The 14,433-nt window shown below is 38.9% G+C and overlaps 2 protein-coding genes and 1 non-coding gene across 6 annotated transcripts in view; 2 read left to right on the plus strand and 1 right to left on the minus strand.

The window, feature by feature from the left end:
• ZNF609 (zinc finger protein 609) overlaps positions 1-14,433 on the minus strand; it is a 279,517-nt gene that overhangs the window by 188,241 nt on the left and 76,843 nt on the right. The window lies entirely within an intron of this gene.
• The window catches only part of CSNK1G1 (casein kinase 1 gamma 1), a 505,634-nt gene that overhangs the window by 75,641 nt on the left and 415,560 nt on the right, over positions 1-14,433 (plus strand). The window lies entirely within an intron of this gene.
• Positions 8,735-8,841, plus strand: LOC136377790 (U6 spliceosomal RNA). Its single transcript, XR_010746420.1, has one exon. It is a non-coding gene; the product is annotated as a U6 spliceosomal RNA (small nuclear RNA).

Genomic DNA, 14,433 nt, shown 5'->3' on the forward strand with positions numbered 1-14,433 from the left:
GGAGACCTCAATACACCGCTGACGGCTCTAGATCGGTCATCTAAACAGAGAATCAACAAAGATATAGTGGCCTTAAACAAAACACTAGAGCACCTGGATATGATAGACATCTACAGGACATTTCATCCCAAAGTAACTGAGTATACATTTTTCTCCAGTGTATATGGATCATTCTCAAGAATTGACCATATGTTGGGCCACAAAAACAACATCAGCAAATTCAGAAAAATTGAAGTTGTACCAAGCATATTTTCTGATCATAAAGCCTCGAAACTAGAATTCAACTGCAAAAAAGAGGAAAAAAATCCCACAAGAATGTGGAAACTAAACAACATACTTTTAAAAAATGAATGAGTCAAAGAAGAAATAAGTGCAGAGATCAAAAGATATATACAGACTAATGAAAATGACAATACGACATATCAGAATCTATGGGATGCAGCAAAAGCAGTGATAAGAGGGAAGTTCATATCACTTCAGGCATATATGAACAAACAAGAGAGAGCCCAAGTGAACCACTTAACTTCACACCTTAAGGAACTAGAAAAAGAAGAACAAAGACAACCCAAAACTAGCCGAAGAAAGGAGATAATAAAAATCAGAGCAGAAATAAATGAAATAGAGAACAGTAAAACTATAGAAAAAATTAATAGAACAAAGAGCTGGTTCTTTGAAAAGATCAACAAAATTGACAAACCCTTGGCAAGACTTACCAAGGAAAAAAGAGAAAGAACTCATATAAACAAAATCCAAAATGAAAGAGGAGAAATCACCACGGACACCGTAGATATACAAAGAATTATTGTAGAATACTATGAAAAACTTTATGTCACTAAATTCAACAATCTAGAAGTGGATAAATTCCTAGAACAATACAACCTTCCTAGACTGAGTCAAGAAGCAGAAAGCCTAAACAGACCTATTAGTAGGGAAGAAATAGAAAAAACCATTAAAAACCTCCCCAAAAATAAAAGTCCAGGCCCTGACGGCTATACCAGCGAATTTTATCAAACATTCAAAGAAGACTTGGTTCCTATTCTACTGAAGGTCTTCCAAAAAATTGAAGAAGAAGCAATACTTCCAAACACATTTTATGAGGCCAACATAACCCTCATACCAAAACCAGGCAAGGATGGCACAAAAAAAGAAAACTACAGACCAATATCTCTAATGAATACAGATGCTAAAATACTAAACAAAATACTAGCAAATCGAATACAACAACATATTAAAAAAATAATACATCATGATCAAGTGGGATTCATCCCAGAATCTCAAGGATGGTTCAACATACGTAAAACGGTTAATGTAATACACCATATCAACAAAACAAAGAACAAAAACCACATGATCTTATCAATAGATGCAGAAAAGGCGTTCGATAAAATACAACACAATTTTATGTTTAAGACTCTCAACAAAATGAGTATAGAAGGAAAATATCTCAATATGATAAAGGCTATATATGATAAACCATCAGCTAACATCATATTAAATGGCACTAAACTGAAGGCTTTCCCCCTTAAATCAGGAACAAGACAGGGTTGTCCACTCTCTCCACTCTTATTTAATGTGGTACTAGAGGTTCTAGCCAGAGCAATCCGACAAGACTAAGAAATAAAAGACATCCATATCGGAAAAGAAGAAGTAAAGGTATCACTTTTTGCAGATGATATGATCCTATACATCAAAACCCCCAAAGAATCCACAAAAAGACTACTAGAAACAATAAGCCAATACAGTAAGGTCGCAGGATACAAAATTAACATACAGAAGTCAATAGCCTTTCTATATGCCAACAATGAAACAACTGAGAACGAACTCAAAAGAATAATCCCCTTCACAATTGCAACAAAAAAAAATAAAATACTTAGGAATAAACATAACAAAGAATGTAAAGGACTTATATAATGAAAACTATAAACCATTGTTAAGAGAAATCGAAAAAGATATAATGAGATGGAAGAATATTCCTTGTTCTTCGTTAGGAAGAATAAATATAATCAAGATGGCCATATTACCCAAAGCAATATACAAATTTAATGCAATTCCCATCAAAATTCCAATGACATTTTTTAAAGAAATGGAGCAAAAAATCATCAGATTTATATGGAACTATAAAAAACCCCGAATAGCCAAAGCAATCCTAAAGAAAAAGAATGAAGCTGGGGGCATTACAATACCTGACTTCAAACTATATTATAGGGCCACGACAATCAAAACATGGTATTGGCAGAAAAGTAGACACTCAGACCAATGGAACAGAATAGAAAGTCCAGAAATAAAACCACATATATATAGTCAAATAATTTTTGAAAAAGGGGCCAAGAACACACAATGGAGAAAAGAAAGCCTCTTCAATAAATGGTGCTGGGAAAACTGGAAAGCCACATGCAAAAGAATGAAACTGGACTACAGTTTGTCCCCCTGTACTAAAATTAACTCAAAATGGATCAAAGATCTAAACATAAGACCTGAAACAATAAAGTACATAGAAGAAGACATAGGTACTAAACTCATGGACCTGGGTTTTAAAGAGCATTTTATGAATTTGACTCCAATGGCAAGAGAAGTGAAGGCAAAAATTAATGAATGGGACTACATCAGACTAAGAAGTTTTTGCTCAGCAAGAGAAACTGATAACAAAATAAACAGAAAGCCAACTAAATGGGAAACGATATTTTCAAACAACAGCTCAGATAAGGGCCTAATATCCAAAATATACAAAGAACTCATAAAACTCAACAACAAACAAACAAACAATCCAATAAAAAAAATGGGAAGAGGACATGAACAGACAATTTTCCCAGGAGGAAGTACTAATGGCCAACAGATATATGAAAAGATGCTCATCTTCTTTAGTTATTAGAGAAATGCAAATCAAAACTGCAATGAGATACCACCTCACACCTGTTAGATTAGCTATTATTAACAAGACACGTAATAGCAAATGTTGGAGAGGCTGTGGAGAAAAAGGAACCCTCATATACTGTTGGTGGGAATGTAAAGTAGTACAACCATTATGGAAGAAAGTATGGTGGTTCCTCAAAAAACTGAAAATAGAACTACCTTATGACCCAGCAATCCCTCTACTGGGTATATACCCCAAAAACTCAGAAACATTGATACGTAAAGACACATGCAGCCCCATGTTCATTGCAGCATTGTTCACAGTGGCCAGGACATGGAAACAACCAAAAAGCCCATCAATAGATAACTGGATAAAGAAGATGTGGCACATATACACTATGGAATACTACTCAGCCATAAGAAATGACGACATCGGATCATTTACAGCAAAATGGTGGGATCTTGATAACATTATACGAAGTGAAATAAGTAAATCAGAAAAAACCAGAAACTGCATTATTCCATACGTAGCTGGGACATAAAAGTGAAACTAAGAGACATTGATAAGAGTGTGGTGGTTATGGGGGGAGGGGGGAAAGGGAGAAGGAAAGGGGGAGGGGGAGGGGCACAAAGAAAACTAGATAGAAGATGACAGAGGACAATCTGACTTTGGGTGATGGGTATGCAACATAATTGAAAGACAAGATAACCTGGACTTGTTATCTTTGAATATATGTATCCTGATTTATTGATGTCGCCCCATTAAAAAAATAAAATTATTATTAAAAAAATAAATAAATAAAAAAGAAAAAACAATAACAAAAAAACACCTACAGAACCTATCTTGTCTATAATCTGGGGTCTGCCTATATGCTTATGACTCTCACAGGCTCAAAAGTATATATAAAAATTAAAAACAGCCTCACCAGGTGGTGGCGCAGTGGATAGAGCGTCGAACTGGGACACAGAGGACCCAGGTTCGACACCCCGAGGTCGCCAGCTTGAGTGCAGGCACATCTGGTTTGAGCAAAGCTCACCAGCTTGAGCCCAAGGTCGGTGGCTTGAGCAAGGGGTCACTCAGTCTGCTGTAGCCCCCCCAGTCAAGGCACATATGAGAAGCCAATCAATGAACAACTAAAGTGTTGCAACGAAAAATTGATTCTTCTTGTCTCTCTCCCTTCCTGTCTGTCTGTCCCTATCTGTCCCTCTCTCTGACATTCTCTGTCTCTGTCACAAAAAATAAATTAAAAATAGACAAAACTAATTTAGGCTGTTAGAAGTTAACATAATGGCTAGCATTAGGGGGATTGAGAGTTGAAGGCAGCACAAGGAAATTTTACAGGAGCTAATCATGTACTGTTTTTTAATCTGGGTGCTGGTTACATGGATGTATTCAAATTTTGAAAATTCATCAAGCTGTAAGCTTATAACTAGTGTACTTTTTGTATGTATAATAAACTTTTTTAAGTACATATTATTCTAATGTATAATTGATCATTATTACCTTTATTTACTTAGTATATGTATTGTACTCCCAAAATATTATTAAAAATTTCAGACCACAAAAATCTAAAAAATAGTATACATATATTACTGTATTTTGATTGGCATCTCTAATGATCTTTTAGCTCAACCTTCTTAGTCAAAATACCTAGCTATTTTGTTTTTTACCCCTAATTCATCCCTTCCTAATATAAACATTAATACCAATCAAACCTAGACAATTCTGGAAGAAAAATCAGGAAAACAGGAAAAGCATACTTTAAGTGCATATGTTTATGAGTCTCCTATGGCCCTGGTTGGCAAACTGTGGCTCGTGAACCACATGCGGCTCTTCGGCCCTTGAGTGTGGCTCTTCCACAAAATACCAAGTGCGGGTGATACCTCGATAAGGAATGTACCTATCTATATAGTTTAAGTTTAAAAAATATGGCTCTCAAAAGAAATTTCAATCGTATTGTTGATATTTGGCTCTGTTGACTAATGAGTTTGCCGACCACTGTCCTATGGCCCTCACTGGAATCAGAGGCTTTTGACCACCTTGCTATTTTCTTTTTCTTTTTTTAGCATGAGAGACAGAGACAGAGAGAGGGACAAATCAGGACAGACAGGCAAGAAGGGAGAGAGATGAGAAGCATCAATTCTTTGTTGTGGCACCTTAGTTGTTCATTGATTGCTTTCTCATATGTGCCTTGATCAGGGGAGCTACAGCCCAATCAGTGACACCTTGATCAAGCCAGCAACCTTAGGCTCAAGCCAGCAACCCTGGGATTCAAGTCAGTGCCCTTTGGGCTCAAGCCAGCGACCATGGGGTCATGTCTATGATCCCACACTCAAATCAGCGACCCTGCACTCAAGCTGGTGAGTCCGCGCTCAAGTCGGTGAGCCCATGCTCAAGCCAGATGAGCCTACACTCAAGCTGGGTTTTTTTTTGTTTTGTTTTTTGGTTTTTTTTGGTATTTTTCTGAAGCTGGAAACGGAGAGAGACAGTCAGACAGACTCCCGCATACGCCCGACCGGGATCCACCCGGCACGCCCACCAGGGGGCGATGCTCTGCCCCTCTGGGGCGTCACTCTGTCGCGACCAGAGCCACTCTAGCACCTGGGGCAGAGGCCAAGGAGCCATCCCCAGTGCCCGGGCCATCTTTGCTCCAATGGAGCCTTGCTGCAGGAGGGGAAGAGAGAGACAGAGAGGAAGGAGAGGGGGAGAGGTGGAGAAGCAGATGGGCGCCTCTCCTGTGTGCCCTGGCCGGAAATCGAACCCGGGACCCCTGCACGCCAGGCCGATGCTCTACCACTGAGCCAACCAGCTAGGGTCAAGCTGGTTTTGAACCTGAGTCCTCTGTATCCCAAGGCCAGCGTTCTACCACTGCACTACCGCCTGGTCAGGCAGAAGCAATTAATTGATATATGCAGGCTAGAGACTGGTTATCCAACAGGTCATTTATATACAACCAAACGTAGTTTCTCCTTAAAAACGAAGTTTAAGCCTGACCTGTGGTGGCGCAGTGGATAAAGCGTCGACCTGGAAATGCTGAGGTCGCCGGTTCGAAACCCTAGGCTTGCCTGGTCAAGGCAGATATGGGAGTTGATGCTTCCAGCTCCTCCCCACCTTCTCTCTCTCTGTCTCTCCTCTCTCTCTCTCTCTCTCTCTCTCCCTCTCCTCTGTAAAAATGAATAAATTAAAAAAAAACACAAAAAAACAAAGTTTAAAAATACAAAAATTCTAGCTAGAGTTCACAGGCAGATGGTAAGATAGATTGAGGAGAGGAGAGAAAAGAAGATAGTGACTGAAAAAACTGAGGGCTGACCAGTGGTGGCACAGTGGATAGAGCGTCAACCTGGAACACTTAAATCCCCAGGTCAAAACCCCAAGGTTGCTGCTAGAGTGTGAGCTCGTGGGCTTGAGGGAGGGTTCACTGGCTTTAATGTGGTATCACTGACATGATGTCAAGGTTGCTGACTTGAGCAAGGGGTCACTAGCTTGGCTTGAGTCCTGGTCAGTGAACATAGGAGAAGCAATCAATGAACAACTAAAATGATGCAAATACGAGTTGATGTTTCTCATCTTTCTCTTCCCTCTCCATCCCCTTCCTGTCTCTCTCGCTAAAATAAAATTTAAAAAAAGAAAAAGAAAAAAACCGAGTACATAGGGATTCTTTCCTAGATCAGGAATCTGGAAGGGGTGGGGGAGGGGTCCCTTAAGAAAATCCCAATGGCCAAATTCAAAGAACCACTGTATCAGCACATTTCATTTAAATATACTCACTGGCCTGGTCAAGGCACATATGGGAGTTGATGCTTCCAGCTCCTCCCCCCTGTCTCTCTCTCCTCTCTCTCTGTCTCTCTCTCTCCCTCTCTCTCTCCTCTCTAAAATGAATAAATAAAAATAATAAAAATTAAATATACTCACTCAATATTCACACACACACACACACACATTTACATATATTCTGAGTTTTATTATTATGGTTCCAAAGGTTATTATTACTTGTTTTTCTTCTTTATTCACTCAAATATTCATGCACGTTAGGGTAAAGAAAGTGTGAGACAGCACTGAGAAGACATGCTTAACCACCATCCTTAGGGACAAACACCTATATATACAATATCTAATGATATGTCCCATGGCATCACATTTTTCTATTGCTGTTATTCTAGGGAGAAAAATGAGCCAATAATGTCACATTTGTCAAGTTTACATGGGGTCCAATATTAATTTTTGTGTTTTGAATTAGATGAGAACAAAAAACGATAGCTTCATCTATGAAGTCCAGAACAAACACAAGACCCTAGACTTGAGTAAATGAAGAGATATAGATCTACCATGTTCTGAGGTGGTAAGCGAATAATAATAATGATAGTACAATAATTTATTACATTATTGTAAAGACCATTTCTCCCTCAAATTAAATCCATGAAGTCAACAAATTCAATCAATAGCTGAATTGGATTTTGGCAAGACTATAACAGAACATTTTTAAAGCTAGTCTAGAAAGAAGGAATGTGAGGACTTTACCCTGTTACAAAAGCCTAATTCTTACTATGTTATAAAGCAGGGGTCCCCAAACTACGGCCCTTGGGCTGCATGGGGCCCCCTCTGCACTTCCAGAAGGGGCACCTCTTTCATTGGTGGTCAGTGAAAGGAGCATAGTTCCCATTGAAATACTGGTCAGTTTGTTGCTTTAAATTTACTTGTTCTTTATTTTAAATATTGTATTTGTTCCCGTTTTGTTTTTTTACTTTAAAATAAGATGTGTGCAGTGTGCATAGGGATTTGTTCATAGCTTTTTTATAGTCCAGCCCTCTAACGGTCTCAGGGACAGTGAACTGGCCCCCTGTGTAAAAAGTTTGGGGCCCCCTATTATAAAGCGTTAAAAGAGCCTTACTTATATTAATGTATTTAATCCTCACAATAACCCTATAATGTATGTAATATTATAATCCTCATTTTTCAGACAATATTGAGGTCTAGAGAATTTAAATAATTCACACTAAGTCACCTAACTGGTAAATGGTGGAGCTAGCATTCAGCTAGTCCCTTGGTCAGCAAACTGTGGCTTGCGAACCACATGCAGCTCTTTGGCCCCTTGAGTGGGGCTCTTCCACAAAATACCACGTGCGGGCGCTACCTCGATAAAAAATGTTAGCTACCTAAATAGTTTAAGTTTAAAAAATTTGGCTCTCAAAAGAAATTTCAATCGTTGTACTGTTGATATTTGGCTCTGTTGACTAATGAGTTTGCCAACCACTGGGCTATCTAACCTCCTTGTATCATGCTATGCCTCCTCCGAGACATTATAATATCTGATAGGCCCACAATAGATCATTAAGAGTACAATATGATGATATAACAGATGACTGACCTGATAAGAAAGCCCAGCAACAGACCTAAATGTATATAACAATTTAGATTACAATAAAGGTGAAATAAGTGAAAACCTTTGATGAATATTCACTAAATGATGAGAACTGACTCTCTAATTGGATTTTTTTTAAAAATGAGTCCCACAGTATACACCAAAACAAATACCAAATGGTTTTTTAAAAACTAAAAACCAAGATATTTGGGGTAAAAAACAAAAGTACAGGTTAATATTTTTTATAATCTTGGGGTAAAGAAGTTATTTTTAATTAGATATGAAATTCAAGAGTAATAAAAAAAATCAACAGATTTCATTAAATACAAACTTCCCTGGTTGGAGCATCATCCAGATATGCCAAGATTGTGAGTCCGATCCCAGGCAGGGCACAGGTGGGAATTGGCCGATGAATGCATGAATAAAATAGGTAAGGCAGCAGGTCCATGTTTCTCTCTCTCTCCCTCCCCTCCTTTCTCTCTCTAAAAATCAATATATAACTTTTTAAAAAGACTAAAAACACAGTGCTTGCTTTGGCAGCACATATATGAAAACTGGAACAATACAGAGAAGATTAGCATGGCCCCTGTGCAAAGATGACATGCAAATTCATGAAGCATTGCATATCTGGGGAGATATGAAGTACAGCAGAGGAAGTCTAGTCAATAATATCACAATAACTTTGTATGAATACTGGACTTTTTGTGGTGATCACTTTGTAAATTATATAAACATCACATCACTATGTTGTACACCTAAAACTAACATAATACTGTATGTCAAATATACGTTAATTTAAAAAGAGCTTTACAGTTCAGAATGAAAAAAAAAGACTAAAAGCACATAAGTAAACTTTAAAAAATGTGAATTTTCCCCATAGTGCAATTCCTATCAAAATCCTAGTCAAGATTTTTTTTGTAGCAGATGGCTCCATATCCATCCCCCCTTTTTTTTTAGATATAGATAAGCTGATTCTAAAATTTATATGGAAAAGCATTGGCCTAAGAATCACTCTACCCTATATTGAGGCTTACTTAATAGCTATAGTAATTAAGACAATTAAGTACTGTCAGGGAGACAGACATATAGATCAATGGAATAGAGCAGAGAACCCAGAAATAGATATTTACAAGTATGATCAAATGATTTTGACAAAGGTGCGAAAGCAATTCAATGGAGGAAGGATGGCCTTTTCAGCAAACGATGCCAGAACAACTGGAACAGCCATCCATAGGCACGCACACACAAAATGAGCCTCAACCTAAACCTCACACCTTCTAAAAAATTTCACTCAAAATAAACTGATCTTAAGAAAAAAAGGATCACAGGCTTAAGTGTAAAACATAAATGCAACCATATATCTCACAAAGGACTGCATCCATAATATATAAAGAACTCTAAAAACAGCAATAAACAATTAGAAAATAGGCAAAAGACATTCAGAGACATTTCACTAAAGAAGACATACATATAACAAACAAGTACATGAAAAGATCTTCAACAATGTTAGTCATTAGGGAAATGCCAATTAAAAACACAATGAAAAATCGCTACATAACTATCAGAATGGCTAAAATTAAAAAAAAAAAAATAGCCCTGGCTGGTGGGCTCAGTGGTAGTGTCAGCCTGGCATGTGGATGTCTGGGTTCTATTCCCGATCAGGGCACATAGGCACACAGGAGAAGTGATCATCTGCCTCTTTACCCCCTCCCCCTCCCCCATCTCTCTTCCCCTCCCACAGCCATGGCTCCAGTACAGTGACCTCAGGCACTGAGGATGGTTCCCTAGTGCCTCCACCTGAGGCGCTAAAAATAGCTCAATTGTAATCATGACCTCAGATTGGCAGAGCATCAGCCCCAGCTGGGGGTTGCCGGGTGGATCCAGTCAGGGTGCATGGGGGAGTCTGTCTCTATCTCCCTTCCTCTCACTTGGAAAAAGAGGAGTAAACAGTGATAACACTAACTACTGGCAAAGATGCAAAGAAAATGGATACTCATGCATTGTTGGTATATAAAATGGTGTGTAAAATGAGCCTGACCAGGTGGTGGTGCAGTGGATAGAGCCTTGACCAGGAAACATGAGGTCCCAGGTTTGAAACCCGAGATCACAGGCTCGATCACAGGCTCACCAGAGTGTGGGGTCACCAGCTTGAGCCCAAAGGTTGCTGGCTTGAAGCCCAAGGTTGCTGGTTTGAGCAAGGATCACTGGTTTGGCTGTGGGTCACTGGCTGTAGCACACCCCTTCCCATCAAAGCATGTATGAAAAGCAATCAATGAACTAAAGTGCTACAACTATGAGGTGATGCTTCTCATTTCTCTCCCTTCCTGTCTCTGTCTCTCTCTCTTTCACTAAAAATAAATAAATAAAATAGTATGTAAAATGGCATAACCACTCTGGAACATTACGTGGTAATTTCTTAAAACACTCAACACACAATTTCCATATGACCCAGCAACTGTACTCTTGGACATTTATCCCACAGAAATGAAAATTTATGTTTTCACAAAACCTGTACATGTTTGTTCGTATCAATTTTTTTCATAGCAGCTCAAAAATGGAAACAACCCAAATGTCCTTCAATAGGTGATTGTTTTAACAAACTGTGGCACATAAACACCCATGTCATAGAAACTCAGCAATAAAAAGGAATGAACTACTGATACATGCAACAACCTGGATAAATCTCCAGAGAATTTCGCTGACTGAAAAAAGCCAATTCCAAAAGGTTACTTACATACTGTATGATTTCCTGTACGTAACATTTCTGATATGACAAAATTTTAGAAACAGATTAGTGGTTGCCTGGGATTCACAAGAGAAGGGGGGGCTATACAGAGAGGGAGGTGGCTATAGTATAAAAGGACAACACCAGGGATCCCTGTGGTGATGGTGGAACAGTTCAGAATCTTGACAGTGGTGGTGAATACACATGTGATAAGATTGTAGAGAACTACACACACACACACCCGAACACACACAAAACTGGGCAAACCCGAATGAGACTGGTGGATTGTATCAATGTCAATATCCTGGTTGTGATGTTCTAGTTTTCCAAAATGTTACCATAAAAGGAAACTGGGTAAAGTATAAAAGAGAACTTGGGTGTCATTTCTTATAACTACATGTGACTCTACAATTATCTCAATAAAAATGTCAATTTAAAACAACAACAAAGGGACAAAGGAGAGACAACAAAATAGCTGTAATAAATAAAATTGACAAAATTACAAAAAAGGATTTTCTGAAAGACTTAAACTCACAAGGAAGGGACGAAGAGATAACAAACATTTCAGAATCTAGAAAGCAAATGAATGAATGGTAATTGACAGTGGTCGGCAAACTTATTAATCAACAGAGCCAAATATCAACAGTACAATGACTAACTTTTGAGAGCCAAATTTTTTAAACTTAAACTATATAGGTAGGTACATTGTTATTAACTTAATTAGGATACTCCTACGCTGGCCACACTCAAGGGGCCAAAGAGCCGCATGTGGTTCGTGAGCTGCAGTTTGCTGACCACTGGACTAAGCAAATGTAAGAATGCTGAATACTACACCTACAATAGGGAGACTTCTAACTATATATACCAATCAACATCACAGAATTTTCTCCGTATGAACTCAGGAACTGGTCACACCAGGTACCTCAAGGGGGGGGGGGGGGCGCGGACTGATGATTTAGTGTTAATAAGACTAATTGAAAAATGTTTAAGAAGCAATCATATCCTTAACCTTTTGAGTAGTGAGGTTTTCTGTTGTGTTTTTTTTCATGCCCTCTGACCCCTGGGAGTGACTTTTTTTTCAAAAAATGAAAGTAGTTCCAGTTACTCTGGATGGTCAGGAGGCATAAGGACGTTCATGAACATTCATACTACTCAAAGCGTTAATCCTTCTTACTCAGATGCCCTCCCCAACTCAAGTTTTCCAAGCAGATAACCAAGGATTACCAGGTATCTGAGGAAAACCTCTAACATAAAAGTATAGATTAAAACAGCATTTCATAGTCAAGAGACTAGAGGTTTATTTTCCAGAGAGGGTCAAATAGAGAATCTCTGAAACAGCATGTTGCAGGCATGAGGACCAGACTTAAAATAAGGGGATTAAATGAGGACTTAAGGATAATGAATGCTGAAGGTCAAAATCCAAAGTCCTCTTTTTTTTTTCCACTTGGCACAAAGAAAGCTGGTATTCAGTCCTTACCTTCCAGGAGAATCAGAAGTATTCTAAGAAATAAGGCAAACCCATAAGAAAAGGCCTAAAGATACTGACTGATATGTAGGGTTCACTAAATAAATAACTACCTCACTGTGAAGTTCACCATAATATACCCTGTGGATGCACTAAGAGCTTCAAATTAATCTTTCAGTGCCTCATCTTAAAGATGTTTAAAACATGAGCAGATAACCGCCTGACCTGGTGGTGGCGCAGTGGATAGAGCATCGGACTGGGATGTGGAAGGACCCAGGTTCGAGACCCCGAGGTCGCCAGCTTGAGTGCGGGCTCATCTGGTTTGAGCGAGGCTCACCAGCTTGGACCCAAGGTCGCTGGCTTCAGCAAGGGGTTGCTCAGGCTGCTGAAGGCCCGCGGTCAAGGCACATGTGAGAAAGCAATCAATGAACAACTAAGGTGTTGCAACGTGCAATGAAAAACTAATGATTGATGCTTCTCATCTCTCTCTCTGTTACTGTCTGTCTATCCCTCTCTCTGACTCACTCTCTGTCTCTGTAAAAAATAAATAAATAAATTTTAAAACATGAGCAGATAACCAAAGATTACCAGATATCTGAGGAAAACCTCTAACATAAAAGTATTTAAAACAGCACTTCATAAATGAATCAACTGAGGCTTATATCAGCTAAAAAGGACATGAGTATTCACTACACTGCCCTGCCATCCATATGTTTAACAAATATTTAATGGTTCAGGTATTATTAAAGATGCTTGGGAAATAAGGGTGAACAAACCAAAACAAATAAAAAAATCTTTTCCTTGGTAGAGCTTACAATCCAGCAGAGTCAGACAATAAATGATAAACATAATAATTAAGTACACACAATAAATTAGAAGATTAAGTAAATTAGAAGATAAAAGACTGGTGGGGAGCAGTGCAGAGGTAATTGCAAATTCAAAATAGGATGACATTTAAATAAAAACTTAGAGGCTGGGCCTGACTAGGCGGTGGCACAGTGGATAGAACACCGAACTAGGATGCGGAGGACCCAGGTTTGAGACCCTGAGGTCGCCAGCTTGAGAGAGGGTTCATCTAGTTTGAGCAAAGCTCACCAGCTTGGACCCAAGGTCGCTGGCTCTAGCAAGGGGTTACTCAATCTGCTGAAGGGCCACGGTCAAGGCACATATGAGAAAGCAATCAATGAATAACTAAGGTGTTGCAACAAAAAACTGATGATTGATGCTTCTCATCTCTCTCCTTTCCTGTCTGTCTATTCCTATCTCTCTCTCTCTCTGTCTCTGTAAAAAAAACTTAAGAGGCTGGTCTGTGGTGGCACAGTGGATAAAGCCTCGACCTGGAATGCTGAGGTCACCAGTTCGAAGCCGTGGGCTTGGCTGGTCAAGGCACATATGACAAGCAATCAATGAACAACTAAGGTGAAGCAGCTATGAATTGATACTTCTCACTCCCCATCCCTCCCTTTTCTCTGTAAAATCAATAAACAAAATTTTTAAAAAACAAAACAAACAAAAATGAGGGAGTTGACAATACTGTCTGTAAAAAGAGAAGTTTAGAAACTGGAATCTTCACTGTATAATCAATCCCTAAAGCAAAAGGACTATGGTTGAGATGATCAAGAATCAGCAGAGTCTGGTATGGCTGGAGAAGATGGAAAGAGGGGAAAAATAAGAGATGAGCCCACAAAAGAATGGTGAGAAGAAGTATAGGTCATGTAGGGCCTTAGAAGCCATTAGCTTTTTCTCTGAATGAACTGAAGGGCCAATGGACAGTTCTGAGAAAGAAAGTGATAATGAGTTAACAAGTCTTAAAAGACTAACTATGGCTGGTGTGTTGAGACTGGGTGGAAGCAAGAGACAGTAAGAAAGATGGAATAAAGTCTCTCAGAATTACAGAACTGACAAGCCTTAAAAATCATTTTTTCAGCAATAAGGAAACTGAGGTCCATGAAGTTAACTGAGTTTTCCAAAGTCATGTATTAAAGTCTGGAATGATCCACTTTGCATTTGTATAGCATTTTCAGTGCGTTCAG

This window comes from Saccopteryx leptura, chromosome 6 (assembly GCF_036850995.1).
Source record: "Saccopteryx leptura isolate mSacLep1 chromosome 6, mSacLep1_pri_phased_curated, whole genome shotgun sequence".
Taxonomy (NCBI): domain Eukaryota; kingdom Metazoa; phylum Chordata; class Mammalia; order Chiroptera; family Emballonuridae; genus Saccopteryx; species Saccopteryx leptura.